This window comes from Pipistrellus kuhlii, unplaced genomic scaffold (genome assembly GCF_014108245.1).
Source record: "Pipistrellus kuhlii isolate mPipKuh1 unplaced genomic scaffold, mPipKuh1.p scaffold_m20_p_6, whole genome shotgun sequence".
Taxonomy (NCBI): domain Eukaryota; kingdom Metazoa; phylum Chordata; class Mammalia; order Chiroptera; family Vespertilionidae; genus Pipistrellus; species Pipistrellus kuhlii.
Window position 1 is genome coordinate 14,207,857 of NW_023425562.1, and position 16,892 is coordinate 14,224,748.

The following is a 16,892-nucleotide window of genomic DNA, read 5'->3' on the forward strand; positions in this document are numbered from 1 at the left end:
TAAGTTACACTGAAGATGAGGATTTCCCAAGGTGTTTATTACAGACAATCTTGCAAGAATATTTTTTTAGTTGTTAAGTACAGAACACGGTTTTATGCCTATGCATGTTTTCAACCTACCTTCCAAAAGGCTTTAATCTTTAGAGTTAAATCTCTCCCTTGTACTGACATTGACAACCCCACAAGCCATTGTTTGCTAAAACAACTAGCAATGCAGATTCCTAAACAAATAGATTAACTAATAGATTTTAAAGAAGTGAAGATACTTCCTATAAGTCTGCTTTCACATTTCTTAAAATTTAACTATAAAATACATACAATAGAGCAGAATCAATATATGTGAAGTCATCTAAAAGAAAAGATTGCTCCCAGGTCTGACCTTAACTCTATTAAGTATTAACCAAGAGGATATTAACATATCTAAAGCCTGATGGGGTAGCCTATTAACCAGGACTTAAGTCTGATGGGGTAGCCTATTAACCAGGACTTAAGCAACTTAAGTCTGATGGGGTAGCCTATTAACCAGGACTTAAGCACTGGGAGCAAGAATTGGCAGGGGTCTTCAGCACTGAGGTGATGGGTCATGTGCAGGAGTCAGGGAAGACCTCTGTGTAGGAATGAGTGTGCTGGGGTATCCTGGTTTAGCAAATTTAATCATTTAAGTTGTGCAACTATTGCCCCTTCTCTGTATGTATTTGACTGTCTGTGTAGATTTGTCTTCTAGGAGGGAGGAAATATACTTGCCCATACTCATGACCATTTATTACATAACAAGAGGCCTGGTACACAAAATTCATACATTGGGGAGTGTCCCCCAGCCTGCACCCTCTCCAATTCAAGATTGCTGGCACCCAACGGCTTGTCTGCCTGCCTGCCTGCCTGCCTGATTGCCCCTAACCACCTCTGCCTGCCAGCCTCATCATCCCCTAACCACTCCCCTGTCAGCCTGATTGACACCTAACTGCTCCCCTACTAGCCCAATTGCCCCTAACTGCCCTCTCCTGCTGGCCTGGTCACCTCTAACTGTCCTTCCCTGCCAACCTGATTGCCCCCAACTGCCCTCCTCTTCTAGCCCAGTCACCCCTAACTTCTTTCCCTTGCCAGCCTCGTTGCCCTTAACTGCCCTCCCCTGCTGGCCTGGTCACCTCTAACTGCCCTCCCCTGCCAAACTGGTTCCCTCCAACTGCCCTTCCCTGAAGGTCTGATTGCCCCCAACTGCCCTCCCCTGAAGGCTTGGGTTTCCCCAACTGCCTTCCCTTGTAGGGCTGGTTACCCCTAACTGCCCTCCTCTACAGGCCTGGGTCCCCCCCAGCTGTCCTCCCCTGCAGGCCTGATCGTTCCCAACTTCCCTTCCTTTCTGGCATGGTCCCTCCCAATTGCCCTTCCCTGCTGGCCTGATTGCCCGCAACTGCCCTCCCCTGGTGGCCATCTTGTGGTAGCCATCCTGTGTCAACATGGGGTCAGCCATCTTTGACCACATGGGGGTGGCCATCTTGTGTGTTGGAGTGACAGTCAATTTGTATATTACCTCTTTATTAGATAGGATGGGATCTGGGACTCCAATAACTAACCAAACAGTCAAAAGTTCTGCCCTCACCAAAAAACTTTGTAAGGTGAACTAACAAGTAAGTGAGTAAATGGAGTAACATGGTGATAAGGGTGAGGAAGAGGTAGCCAGGCGATAAAGTCCAGTGGCTTCTTCCTCCTAAGAAACAGAACACAAAAACTTATTAATTATCAGGCAGTCATACTAAATAGGATGCTTCGGGCAGTAAGTAACAGAATACCTGTCTAAAAGTGCTCTTTACAACATGAGTTTTATTCCTGAAAGTAGGAAGCTCTTTTCCAAGTTTGGTGTAGCTGCTCAACAATTATTATCAAGGATGTAATCTATTCCCACTGTTCTCAGCATCCTCAGAAGACTCTACTTTCATCCTTAGGCTATTACCTCCTGGTCCCAAAATAGCTGCTTTAATTACCGGCATCACATCAGGAAGAAGGAAGCAACAAGAATTGTAAGAGAGTCATTCTCTCATGTCTCTCTTTTTATCAGAGAAGAAAATCTTTCCCAGAAGCTCTCCCAAAATACTTCCATTTATGTCTTTTTAGCAGAACAGTGTCACGTGGCCATTGCTGGCCACAGAGGAGTCTGGGAAAACATGCATTGTCAACCTCTACTGTAGCAGCTAAGCTCTGCTATATTGCAACCAAAGCAGGATGAATGACTACTGGACAGGCAGTCCTAGCAGTATATAATATCACCATACACCATACAATACCTATGTGCCCAGGTCTCACTGGGTAGAGCCAAGGAGTGACAGATAACACTGTCTACTGTAGGATTCACAGAGGTTAGAGCAGAGACCTAGCCCAAGATCATTTACACAGAGATACTTAGTGGAGTACTTGCTGGAATACCCCAGCTTCATACAGGGTTTTGTAGCCTCTGACTAACAAAATTCTAAGCAAAGGATGAGACAGCCCATGATAATGATCAGAACAAGGAAAGTTTAGGGTCACTTTATATTCTAATTAGTCCTCTTGATATAACACGGGAAGCCTCTAAATTATTCCACAGCAGAAAGTCCAACTGGAAATAGTTGCGTTTCAATTCAATTCCAGCTCAATGAAACATTGAAAACAAGTGTCCAACATATTCTGCTTCATGGCTCCAAATAAACAATGAGAAAGTCGGTTTCCTCTTTGGGTTGGGTTCATTGGATCCTAGCCCATCAAAGTTTTGAATTATATCACAGTGACATGCAAGGACTTGAAAGAGATGAAATGAAGCGTAGAGGAAAGTTAGCACGGTGCCAAGAAACCTAGCTAAAGTTGGGTCTCTGAGCCCGCAGAAAACAATGGCAGCAAGGACATGAGTCAGTGTCCAAGTGCAAGCACATCGTGGGGCAACAAGTGCACACACAGGCCAGCCACGGGAATGGCCAATTCAATAGAGCCTTTCTCCGTGCTTCTTCTGGGAACCTCCTACAAGGGCTATACCCGTCTCATTTGTCCCACCTTCACCTTCACATTCCGCATGGACAGTATCCTATCACCTGCAGGCCTGCCCCTCATTCCCATCACAGGGTCCTCAGAGGCTCTGAGACACAGACCGTGGGGGCCTGAGGAGCCCCTTTCTTCAGCATCCTGGACCTGACTGCTCTGTACCCTTCCCAGACCAATTGTTAAAGTCTCTGAATGTTGGTATATATTGGGTCAAACAGTTCGATGCAGGCAGCCTCTGCATGTCTAAAGCTGGTAGTAATTTACTGCAAAGCATTACTTCTTTTCAGGTTACAAGGTGGGTTCTCAGGACCCAGGACTCAGCATTGGGTGCATGAGGGGCATGCATACACTGGTATCAGGATCAAGGCAGTCACATTTGGAGCAGATCAGGCAGACACCTGCATGATCTGAGAGGTACCAAAGCCCTAAAATGCCTTCACCAGAAGCCCTCTAGGGAGCCTAAAATTTCTCCTTTGAATTCTTAGTAAAAGCGCATTATGCTGTGACAGCAATAACTCATTAATATCTCAGATACTAAAATCCTTGTGGAACTAGTTCATCAGGTCTCTTCCCAGTTCACAGTTGCAAGAATAAATCCTATAGGAAAAAGATTCTAGAAATATTAGTTTTGATGAGCAAATCTAAGGAAAACACTTCTCCAGAGCTAGAGCAGTGGAGGAAGAAAGAGGAACCAAGGACAATGCACGATCAAAACACATTCCTTGTTGAGCACATCAGAGTGAAGACAGGAGTCAGGGGGCAAGGACCAAGGAGTCCAGTCAGGTATGTGCCGTGCCAGCAGGACAGTCTGTGGGTCCATGTGGGTCAAGAAGCAGCTTCCCCTCTTTCCTACCATTTAGAGTGTGATTACTTTCTCTTCCCGTAATATTGAAATCCTAGTTTGCCGGCCCTCGTGGCACTTGTTTTTATCTTCCCAAACTTCTGACCTTCTGGTAAGGCACCTCTCTTTCCTTAAGGGAACTGCCCCTTCCCTTAATGGGGTTCTCTTGCAATTATCACCCTCAGTATTCACTACCAGGTACAGTGCTGGCCAGAGGCTCAGACCTGGCCAATCAATGTACTCCAATTCCCCGTCCACAGGGATTGGCCCAAGGGATACCCACCTGAGCCAATCATATTCTACTCTGCAGGAATCTGAAATCTAAGCAGAAATCCCGGAATAGAAGGAAACTGGAGCTGGGACTGCAACAGTGATCTGAAAAAAGGCCAGGAAACACTCAAAGCCATCTAGCTTCTTCCCTCACCCCACTCGCCTAGGCCAGGTTACTGTCACTTTCACATAGATCCCGGTAGCTTCCCAATAAGATCAAGTGGGACCCAAATGAATCAGAATGTGTTTCTGTTGCAACCAACAACCAAAACTGATTCAGAACATTGCAAGTGACATACTTAGAATATTAAATAACATGAGTCAAGAGGGGGTGGGGAGATAAGGAAGGGTCCCTCTCCACGCCCCCAACATCAGGTTGGGAATCTGCTAGTCCTTGCTTCATGGGATTAAACCATTTTTTAAATTTATCTTTATTAAAAAAAATAACTATATCCTTAAAACGTTTATAATTAACATGAAAAACAATTAAAAAACCACGAGTTAACTATAAGAGGGACTGCCCCTCCAACCTGAAGGAAAAAAAAATGATCTTTATTGTTGAAAGTATTACAAATGTCCCTCTTTCCTTCCCCCATTGACCCTCCTTCACTCTGCTCCCACCATGGGGTTAAACTATTAACTGATGTATATTGTGATCCAAACCATATGTTCCCACAGCTAAAGCTTTAGAAAAGGCTTGGCAGGAAAATGTCAGGATGTTGGAATTCTCTGGCTACTTTTCCTGGCGTACATTGAAGCGGGATGTATGTTGAGATTCTCTTTCTGCCTTTAACAAATGCAGCAGACCCCTGGGGTTGAATAATTGTGAGCTCTGCCGGTGCGGTTTATGAAGCCATTGTCTCCCAGCTCCAAATGCACCTTCTGTACTCTGATGCCGGGGCTGGGGCTCTACAACCCACATCTCTCCTTTGCCTGCTGGTCCTGCTCATAATGCGAGCCAGAGGGAACAGGGAGGCAGGGCAAGGGGAGAAGGATTTGCCACTTTCGGCAGCAGTTTCCAGTTTCTTGTCACTCTCCCATAACCAGACCTGCTATCTGCCCTCGGAGGTCCCTGCCTCCACTGAGTTCTGTCCCTGCACTAAAACCAATGTCCTGACTAGAAAGCAGAGGAAGAGAAATGGGGAGGTCTGGTCTTCAGACCTTTCCCAAATACATTCGATTATAAATTCACTCGTTGCCGAAAAAGATTAGCAATTCCTGGCCATGAGTCTGTGTCACTTACCAAGGGACAGCCTGGGACAGAGGGAGAACTGGCTCCTAACCCAGACAAGAAGGGCCCTGTCCTAAGCCCCCATGCTTTAAAATGTCCTAATCTGACCTTCCCATGGCCTTTACCCTTCCCTCAGTCCCCTGGCCCCCCAGACAAGGAGCCATGGAGACAAGAGGATTTGTCCACCTAAAGCCTGGGACCTTCTTCTACATCTAAAGCACCTAAAATCACCTAATATTCTGCCCAAATGGCCCAGAGCCTGCTTCCTGGTCCCAAAAGGGGCCGTTCCCTGAGTCATTATTCTGAGTCAGCACTGTGTTTTAGGTCACACATGGTATTGTTAAGAGATGGCTGATGGGGGTGGGGGTGGGGTGAACATAGCTTGGATGTGCCCACTGAGTTGTCCATGTAGGTGTGTGATGGCCCAGGGCCCCACGTCTCCCATGAGGACAGAGCCAAGTGGGAAGAGAAGGGGCAGAGGGATGGACCAGGGACCTCTTGTGCTCTTGTTAAGGAATGGCCTGGCAGGAAGCAAATCAGCTCTGGTCCCTGGATCTGAGGCAAAGGCCAGACAAAGCCATCAAACTGAAGTTTGAGGAGATGAGCGAAGAGACAGTGCTACAAGGCTGCAGTCCAGATTTAAATGTCATAGCTTCCTGGTCAATCACACCCCCTAAATCAGTGAGAGGATTTTTACCAGAGACCTCTAGGCTCCACAAACAGGAGCTTCTGATGGTCAATTCCAAAGCAAACCTGGGCCCCAGAGTCCATGCCAAGAGGGAGCAAAATCCTATGCAGTGCCCTCAGGGTGGCCAAAGTGAACCCTGGGTGGAGGCCCCAGCAAGCCGAGCACAGGGAAGCCACAGCGGCCCACCATGAACTCAGTGGCCGCTGCTTACTCACCGTTCCTGACCAGCAGGATATGCTGGCCTTTGGGCCAATGGCCGTCATCTCCTGTTCCCTTTCCCCTTTTAAAAATAGCAGTTTTCTGGCCATCCTGTCTCTTCCCTATAACAGCTGTGTATTGGTTGTGTTGTGTGTAGAAGAAGGTCCCAGCTTCAGGTGAACAAATCTTCTTGTCTTCATGGCTCCTTGTCTGGGTGGCCAGGAGGAGTGAGGGAAAGGTAAAGACCTACCCTTGCGAGGTCATGAGGAGCATGATCATATCTAACGAGGTGGAGTATTCGATAGACTTCTGCTTGTCTCCCAGGGGAAAGGTAGTATAAACGATGTGTCTTTTGGGGGGGGGGGGGGGGAAATACATTTTGTGTGTGTGTGTGTGTGTGTGTGTGTGTGTGTGTGTGTGTGTGTTTTGAGAGAAAGAGGGTGGGAGAAAGAGAAACATCAATGACACATGCCCCCTACTGGGAATCAAGCCTGCAACTCTGGCATGTGCCCTGACAGGGAATCGAACCAGTGAGCTCTCAGTGCATGGGACAATGCTCAACTGACTTGAACAACACTGGCAGGGCAGCAACATAGTTTTCCTTTAAACAGAGACATTTTTTAAATTGTCCATATGGGAAAAAAGGGGTGTGTGAGCTGGGCAGCCAAATGACAGTTAGCTTATCCAGTGTGTTCCCACTTCCCACCCCTGAGCCTTCCGGTCACTGACTTGAACCCCTAACTACAGAAGGAGGCCCATGAGCCAAGTTAGAACAATCACTGCACCTTACCACAGTGATTGGTTCCAGAAGGTCACATGACAGCAGCTGCCAATCTCAATTCTTCTGACTGCAGCTGGTGGGAAAGAACTTCCTTTCTCGGTGATTCAAAAAAGGTGAGTCCAAGGCTTTCAGTGGCTTTGTTCCCCACTGAGAGAGAGAGAGAGAGAGAGAGAGAGAGAGAGAGAGAGAGAGAGAGAGAGAGAGAAGAAAGAGAGACACTGAGGTGAGAGAATGACATCCATCAGTTGCCTCTCACAGGTGCCTTGACAGGGGATCAAACCTGCAATCCAGGTATGTGCCCATAATCAGGAAACAAACTAGGACTTCCAATATGAGGAGGTGAGGAGGGGGTGACATTCCAACCATTGGGACACACTGGCCAGGATAGGAGGGTAATTATTTTAAAGATGAGAGACACTTGGGATCATTGAAATGACTTCAATTTTATTGAGGACTCATGTGATTTCATTTGAACCTTATAATAACCTCACGAGGATGTTTTCCCATTCTACAGATGAGGGAACTGGAGCTGGAGCTAAATGGTTATTAGATACACAGAAGAAATTGGGGGCAGGGTTTGAAGAGGAGACAGCCATTCATTCATCCTTATTCTCCCACTGCCACTCCACCATACTGGGGTGGGAGGCAGGGAAGAGTAGAGAGAAAGAAGGAAAGAGGACTGGGAAGGAAGACATGACTCCCAAAGTCTCTGTGAGGTGTAGGAATTATAGACACTTTATCTCCTTTAATCAAATCCCACCAACCCTCTCCAATCAGGGACCCCTCGGGGGATGTCCGACTGATGGTTTAGGCCCGATGCACAGGGCAGTTGGACATCCCTCTTGCAATCCGGGACCAGTGGCTCCTAACACTCACCTGCCTGCCTGCCTGGCCGCCCCCCAACTACCCCCCTGCCAGCCTGGCCATCCCCTGATAGCTCCCCTGTTGGCCTGGTCGCCCCCTAACTGTCCGGAAGGAAGTTGGTTGTCTGTAAATGTCCAATCACCCAGCCTAATTAGCATATTATCCTTTTATTAGTATAGATATACATGGAAACATTATTGAATAGCATGCAAAAATCACATGAACTTCCATGAATGTCTTGCTTGCAGTTGCCCCTTGAAATTACAACCGGCTCTTGTTTAGAATATTTCAGAAGAAAACTATGAAAAACAACTGGCAAGCAGGATAAAGGGATTAGGATGGAATTCCAGAAATTCCAGTCTGTCCCATTAACCGTCCAGGCTTAGCTAACCCCTTGCCCCACAAGAACCTTACCTGACACCCCCTGAATATGCCTTAAGTTTTCCCCTCATCTCCTTTGCTTCCCCAGCAGCCTGGAATGTCTTCTCCTCCAGCTCATCTTCCATGAAGTTCTTCAGGATCTCCGTACCTCCCCTCTGCTAAGCTCCAATACTAAGCCTGTACTTGGGCTGTGCAATATTATATTATTCGTCTATATTGTAGGGCTTGTCTCAGTAAGCTGCTGGGCATAGGAACTGCATCTGCTCTGTCTTTGTGCCCCCACTACATGGAGCAAGATGTCCTACTTCCCATCCAAGACCCAGCTTGTTCAGCTGGAAGAAAATAGGTTGGACTAGAGTAGTGGTTCTCATAATGGTTCCCAAGTCCGCAACATCAGCATCACCTGGAAACTTGTCAGAAAAGCAAGTGACCAGGTCACCCTAGACCTACTGGATCAGAAACTCAGAGATGGCAGCAAGCTGTCTTTTAATAAGCTCTCCAAGAGATCCGACTCATGCTCCAGGTTGAGAAGTGCTGGAATGGATGGTCCACATAGTCCCTTAGAAAGAGCAGCACTCATGCTTCTTAGTGTGGCTCCTAGGTCACACAAGGACATCACTATTCTGATATCCACACAATGGCCCAGAGGTCAACAGGCCTTCACATCTGCATAAAACCACTAAAACTTTCCTTCAGGAGACTTGCTCTTGGAAACTCTGGGCCTTTGCATCTGCTGACCCATATTCCTGAAATAGCCTTTTTCTTCTGTTACCTGTCTATCTCCTATTTATCTTTCAAGACTCGTTTTAGTGGTCACCTTTTCTAGGAAGGCCTCTTAATACCTGCCTTTCCATGTCAGGTATCTCCCCCTTGTGCTCCTAGCACTCTACAAATATCTCTGTTATATCTGTACCCCCACAGCTAGGTGTGGCAAAAACTGTTTCATTTCTGACGCAATACAAATTGTAAACATTGCATGAGTGAGTGAATGGATGGCATGAATCCTGGTGTCAAATATTTGAGGGCTCAGACAATGAATTTTGAATCTTTTTAAAAAGATTTCTCATCAGTTTTTAGAGAGAGAGGAAAGAAGAGAGGGAGAGAGAGAGCGAGAGAAACATTAATGTAAAGCAAAGTATCGATGGGCTGCCTTTCACATGTCCCACACTAGGCATTGAGCCTGAAACCTGGGCATGTAGTCCCAATGAGGAATTGAACCAGCAACTCTTCAATGTGCATGATGACACCCAACCAATTGAGTCACGCCAGCCAGGGAAAATTTTGATCTTTGCTCATCTCTAATCATTGATAGTTTAATGTTCTTCGTGTTGTCAGTACACAGTGATTGCTTGATCATCAGGTTTATTGCTTTAACTAATTCTTTATAACATACTACATAGTCCAAGCTCTATCATATCTATTAGCCATGAGCCTCTCAGCAATCTAATGAATTAAGTTAGAGCAGATATTGTATCAATCATTTTAACAGGTGACAACACCACTCACAAATGCTAAATGGCTTTCCATGGTAACCTGTTTCTTTAAAAAATACTTGTCTCATTTTTTTCTTCATGTAAAGCATTGTGATAAACAATGGAAGGTACAAAAGTTATTAAAGACATGATCCTTGTCCTTCAAGAACCTATATTCTAGAAAAAATAAAATTAATTTTTCTTCCAAATAAATCACATTACAAACAGAATATAATACATCTTATCTTGAGTGAGTCAGTCCATCAAGGCTCCAGGAGCTTCGTGGCCAGAGGAGGTAGGAGACACATCACTATGGAAAAGACAGAAATTGCCTGAAGACTGGCCAAGGCCTCCCAAGAGAAGGCACTCAATTAATAAATGAACAGCCAGGGACAGTGAGTGGATCCCATAGCTGCAGCAGAGATCTTATGAAAGGGCGCCGGGAGGTTAAAGACATAACTGGCAGGCCCACTCACTGCCTGTGCCCCTGAAGGTGGGCTCGACTGCATTCCTCGTTTGCTTGGTTACTTTTTATTGTGTGGAGGACATCTGTTAAAATAGCCTGTAGAAATCATTTGAGACCTTGGAGAGTAACTTCTTCCCGACTGGATTTCACTTGCTCTGCAGGCACCTAGGGATACTAGCATTCCAACATTAGTTCAACCCAAACTCAAAGCTTCAGACTCTTCGGCCACCCACATGCCTTGGCCCCTGGGAGAGCAGTTTCCTTCTGGTTGACTTTCTTTCTACAGTGCAGCACTGTAGGGCCCCAGCTCTGAGAAATTTGTCAGGGCCTCTACTCTGAAAAGGAAAGTAAGCTGTAGATTCCAACTTTTAGAGCCCTAGTCCCCTACCATTTTCAAAAGCAAAGCTTGTTACTCAGCCTCCTCTAGATCAGCCAATGCTCCTTGGGCAAAAGCAGCCCCACAAACCACTCACCTCACCTCACTGGATTTCTTCTTCTAGATTTTGGGCTTGTTAATTCCTTGTTATCCTATCAGCAGTTTGATGTTGGGGAGGGGGAAGGGCAGGATTTATGTTTTTTTAAGCTGTTTTCAGAGGGAAAATTGGTCTGGATTACCTACCCTGTTCCCCCTGAAAATAAGACAGTGTCTTATATTAATTTTTTTCTCCCAAAGTTGCACTAGGTAGGTCTTATTTTCAGGGGATGCCTAATCTTTCCATGTGCTAGGTCTTATTTTTGGAAGATGTCTTGTTTTCGGGGAAACACGGTAGTCTGCCGCTGCTAGAAGCAGAAGTTTGATATTAGCTCTAGATAGAAATGAAGATCAGAATCTGTGAGCAGTGGAGGGACATGAGAGCAGAAATTAATCCAAAAGTGATGCATAGATTGTTTGAGGGGGCCATTGCAGGGGTTGGAAGAGAAGTAAGAACTGAAGAAACAGATTTTTATGGGTTTCCTTCCCTTGTTTCAGCCAGCATACAGATCAAACAGTTTATTGGGTTGATGCCCAAATTGGTACTTCCATTCTTAGTTAAACCCATGGGATTTCGAAAACAGGCCTTATTGTCTGACTTACTTAATTACTTCCTTGTTGGGGAGCCTCCACTTCCAACTGCAAAATCTGCCAAGAGAAAAGGGAAACTTTGAGCCAGAGATAGATTAACCCTCATCCAGGAGCCTTTTCCAGTCTCCCTTTACCTTGAGGGTAGTCTTATGATCCAGTCTGACCAATGAGATGTAATCAGAAGTTTGCAGGGGAGGGTTCCGGGAAAGCTCTTTCCCCATAAAAGAGACAGGTGGAGCCTGTTATGGACTTGAGAGTAGACTTGTGGCCTGGAGCCATCCAGGAGCCAGGCAGGAGGGAAAGGCCTAGAAAGTCTCTAACACACCAGGCCAGCCAGGGATTCTCATCTGGTAATTAGGTTTTCTGTAATTTTCAAATGAAACACTCCTAACTAATGCAGGCAGATTTCAAAGGCCAGGACCCAGCCTCAGAGCAAAATTACCTAGGGCTTTCTAATGAAAACATGATCAAATAGCAAATGTTCACTGAAACTTCTGTGAGCCCAGCATTGGGCTAGTTGGCAAACACTAAGGAAGCAGGCATTGAAGGCATTCACACCTAAGTGAGAGCCAATTAATGCAAATAAAATCTCATCAAATATTAGAAAAGCCTTTAATGATCATCGAATCATTTGATAAAATACCATGTTAATGTAAAAACCATTGAAACCTGTAAAGAATTTTTGTGAGTTTATTTGAGCCAAACTGTCAACATATGTCTGGAAGCAGAACCTCAACGAATTGAGATAATGCTCTGGAGATTGGCGGGTTACATTTGTATTTATACATTGCAATCAAAGGAAAGGGACGTGGGTAGGTTACATGAAATCCATTGGTGATAGACTAGGGGGTGGTGGGGTGGGGAGCAAAGCAGGGAAACCACTGGGATTGGGTAAAAAGGAAAATGATGGACACATACTTAGGTGGTGCAGGAACAATTAACATGATAATGAAGGAATTTGTGATATCTGTCCAGGCACCCAGCACATTAGGTTGTGCCCCAAGGAGTCCGGAAAAAGGGAAGTTACAAGTTACCCAGACATTTCAAATGGTCTGTTATTATAGATGGAAAAAGACAGATAGGCTCAGTAAAGGTAAAGGTTGACCTTATCAGTGCAGATACCGGCCTAGGAGGTGACTACCCACCATAACTGCTTTTAGTTAAAGCTTAATTTCAAACCATCCTTTGTGGTTACTTTAGGTCTCTGCGTCTGCAAGACTGCCATGCAGGCCTCCCCTGAGCCTGTCAGGTTATCATGTGACCCCTTTCATCCACAACCACACAGAACCCAATGTATAAAACATAAAATCGGTTTCTTTTAAGGAGAACTGGGACCTAGAAACCTGTCTAATTGGCCCCTTCATATCTTTTATGAACATGGCTGAAATTTCCTGATCTAATACTATAGTGGATTTGACAGTTGAGGAAACTGGGGTCTTCCTAGCAGAATGGAAGCAGCTTGCTCTGAGATGTAATGGTTTTGCCATGTGCCTGAATGAAGTCTACATCCCCAGGACCACCTTCAGGACTGTCTTCTCCTACAGGCTAAAGGAGGGGAAGTAGAAGGTCACACGGTAAATTGCACTGCGACAGCGATGATTGGTCCTGGAGACCAAAGAAAGCAGAAACACACATGAGCAGAAGTAGCCAAAGCAAGTGTCATGGAGGAGATGAAGCTCGAGTGAGGTTGCCCCCAAGAGATAGCTGACCACACCCAGAGACATGTTTGGATGTCACAGCCAGGGGGAGGCATCCAGTGGGTAGATGCCAGGGATGCTGCTAAAAGTTCTACAAGCACAGGACAGTCCTCACAACAAAGAATTATCCAGTCCAAATGCCAATAGTGCTGACCCTGAGAAACCCTGGAGTAGAGGGAAGGACTTGAGGGGGAGAGGCCAGGCAAAGGAAATGGTGTGGGCAAATGTCCAGAGGCAGGCATGAGAAGCGAGTTACTGCCTCCTCTGTAGCTCTAACACATATAACTAGCTGCCAGGTGGGTATTTATTTGTTGGATAAGTGAATGAACACTGGCTACCCTTGAATTCTACCCTAGCTCTTTGGCAGCAAAGTCTTCTGTTCAAAATAAAGAAAGAAGTCAGCCACCCTGACTGTTGTGGCTCAGTTGGTTAAGCATTGCCCCATGTGTCATGAGGTTACTGGTTCAATTCCCAGGCTTGCAGGCTCTAAAATCAATAAAAACATATTTTTTTAAAAGAAAGAAAGAAAGAAAGAAAGAAAGAAAGAAAGAAAGAAAGAAAGAAAGAAAGAAAGGAAGGAAGGAAGGAAGGAAGGAAGGAAGGAAGGAAGGGAGGGAGGGAGGGAGGGAGGGAGGGAGGGAGGGAGGGAGGGAGGTGAGGGAGAGAGAGAGAGAGAGAGAGAGAGAGAGAAGAAGGAAGAAGGAAGGAAGGACGGAAGGAAGAAGGATTGCGGAAGAAGAAGGAGGAGGAAGGAAGGAGTAAAGGCTAAGGAAGGAGGAAGGAGAAGACAGAACGAAAGAAAGAAAAAGACTGAAAGAATCACCCTTCTTCTAGAGAGAGAATCTCTCTCTCCCGCGAAAGCCCCCTCCCGCCCTACCGCCCTCCCTCCCAAACCCCCATCCCTCCCTCCCTCCTCCCTACACCATCCCTCACTCCATCCCCCCTCCCGCCCTCCATCCAGCCCCCCCTGCCGTTTTTCTCAATGATTAAACTTTGACCTAGGTACCAGGGGGTCATGGTTTAATTTCCAGTCAGGGCACATGCCAGGTTGCAGTCTCAATCCCCAGTGTGGGGTGTGCAGGAGACAGCTGGTCAATGATTCTCTTTCATCATTGATATTTCTATCTTTCTCTCCCTCAAGTCAATAAAAATACTTTTTTTTTTTTAAAGAAAAGAAAGAAGTCAGCCTAGTCAATACTTATTTTCCTGATTTCTCCTGCCCTACCTTCATCTCCATCCCAAATCTTCAGAGGTGATTTTTCTTACCTACTTACTCATCCTCCTAAATTTACTTACATCCTTATACCCAGCATGCTTTCAATCATCATCAAACCTGCTGTCTGGTGTCAGTCTGCAGGGTATCAGGAACTAGGAAGGTGCCAGCCCTCACCCTCACTGAGCAGGCAGGTGCAGGTGCTGGGAAACTGTCCATTTCCATCTATCAACCGTCAGTCAGCCCCTTTGTGACTCCCAGCAGCTCAGCCAACCTCTCAGCTCTCATGTGTCTAAGTTCCCTGAGGACCAGTATGTCCCCAGGATGAAACCTTAGGCCCCAGGAAGTCCCACCCTCTCCTGGCCACCCTGGGGTAAATGGTAGATGTCCTGTGGCTTAGATTAATTGCACATCTTTTTATGCCTATCCTGATGGGAGACATCTAATTGTTTTTCCTGCCTCAATAACATTCATCTTATTGTAACAAAGGGTGGTCAGTGACCCGACTCAGGACACCAACTGTAGGCCTGGGTAAGCTTCTGCTGTAAGGCAACAGTTCAGTAAACCTGTTTAAGAAACAGCAAAGGATTGGATAACCATCAGAGGATCTGAAATCAGGACACTGTCTAGGGACTGCCTCCCACCCTGTCCTTTTTTTTAATTTTCTCACCCCACCTCTTTTTCAGACTTCACTGCCCTCAAGATATCTCTCTCTTTTTTTTCCTTTCTCTCTCTCTCTCTCTCTCTCTCTCTCTCTCTCTCTCTCTCTCTCTCTCTCTCTCTCATTCTGTATCAAAACACGCTCTCATAAGATCTGCTATCGGTCACTGATCTCTCAGTCCAGCATAGCTCCAAGGGGCTAGAGTTTCTTATCTCTGGTTCTAGAAGAGAATGAAGAAAAATGTGCACTGTTCCAGGGCACAGGAAAGGGTGGAATTCCGAGTGGTGTTTGTGATGTTGGGCAGGGTGGGGTTCATCCCTGGGATTCCTAAAATAACTAAGAATTATCACCTCCATTTTAGAAGCAGTTCTGACTCAACTTATTCACATTCCTCAGATGAGCAATAACATCCAAAAAGCTGAGTAACTTGTCCAGGGTCACATAATTAAGTGCCAAAAACAGCATTTGAATCCAGATCTGTTTCACCCCAAAGATTGTGATCATAATACCCCTAAGTAAGAAGAATGGGAAGTACAGTAAAGAGTGAAAAGTACTCACGTGTGGAAATCCACTCACCTGGGCAGGCCTGGCATTGGCAGTGAGGTAAATGGAAAGACAGACATGCATTCATGCTAGAAGCACACATAAATGCACACACCAGACTTCTCTCCCTATGAAACATCACACACCCAGATGAAGGAGACTGGGTGCTGGGGACAAGGGAGGGTCGCCACAAGAAGGCATGTTCCTGGTATCAAAATACCTTATAAGGTATTGCCTGACCTCTCTGACAATTTTAAGTCAGGAAAGAGAGGCAAACTATGGATAACTGTATTGACAATCCTGAAAAAATTAAAAAGAAAATTACCATATGATCCAGCAATTCTACTTTGGGAATATATCCAAAAGATACAAAACACTAAGATATATGTAACCACATGTTCACTGCAGTATTATTATTATTACAATAGCCAAGACATGGAGACAATCTACATGTCTGTTAATGAATGAATGGGTAAAGAAATTGCGGTATCTATATATCATGGCATATTACTCAGCCATTAAAATGAGAAAATCTGACCATTTGTAACAACATGGATAGACCTTGAGACATTATGCTAAGTGAAAGAAGTCAGACCGAGTGAAACAGACAATGTATGCTCTAACTTATAGTCAGAAAAAGAGATCAGATTTATTGTCACTACAGGTAATGGAAAGGGGAGTGGAATTTGGAAAAGGTGGACAAAGGTATAAGCTTCCAGTTATAAGGTAAATAAGTACGAGGGGTGCAGTGTTCAACATGTCTGTGGTTAACACTGCTGTATGACATACGGGAAAGCTGTTTAAAGAAAAACACCACGTGATCTCACTCACTTATGGATAATAAAGAACATTATAAACTGATGAACAAAAAGATAGAAGATACAGAGACAGTAAAGCAACAGACATGTAAAATTACAGCGGGGAGGGTAGGGAGATATGGGGGAGATAAGAGATCAACCAAAGGACTTGTATGCATGCATATAAGCATAACCAATGGACGCAAAACTCTGGGGAGGGAGGGTATGTATGGGAGTAGGGGGGGCAATGGTAAGATATGTACACATATAATACCTTAATTTAAAAAAAATGGGAGGGGGGGAGAGTAGATCCTAAGAGCGCTTGTTGCAAAGACAGTTTGTTTTTCTTTTCTTTTTACTGTATCTATACGGGTTGATGAATGTTAACTAAATCTATTGTAATCATTTACAATAGATAGGCATCTAATGTTATGCTGTACACCTTAAACTTATACAGTGAGGTGTGTCACTTATTTCTCAGTAAAACTGGAAGAAGAAAAAGAAGGGAAACTGGGCAGCAAGTTATGGGCTGACTCAGCCCCAGGGCATAATTAGCTTCAACTACAGGCTGCACTGCTGGCTCCACTGCCTCCCTCTCTGCACTCTTATCTCCATGAGGACTGCTCAGTAATCAGTAGCTTGTCCCTGCCGATTGCATCCTCCTCCCCTGGTTCACAGTCCAGGTGGGGATCCTCCAGCTGCCTGTCCTTCCTCACGGACC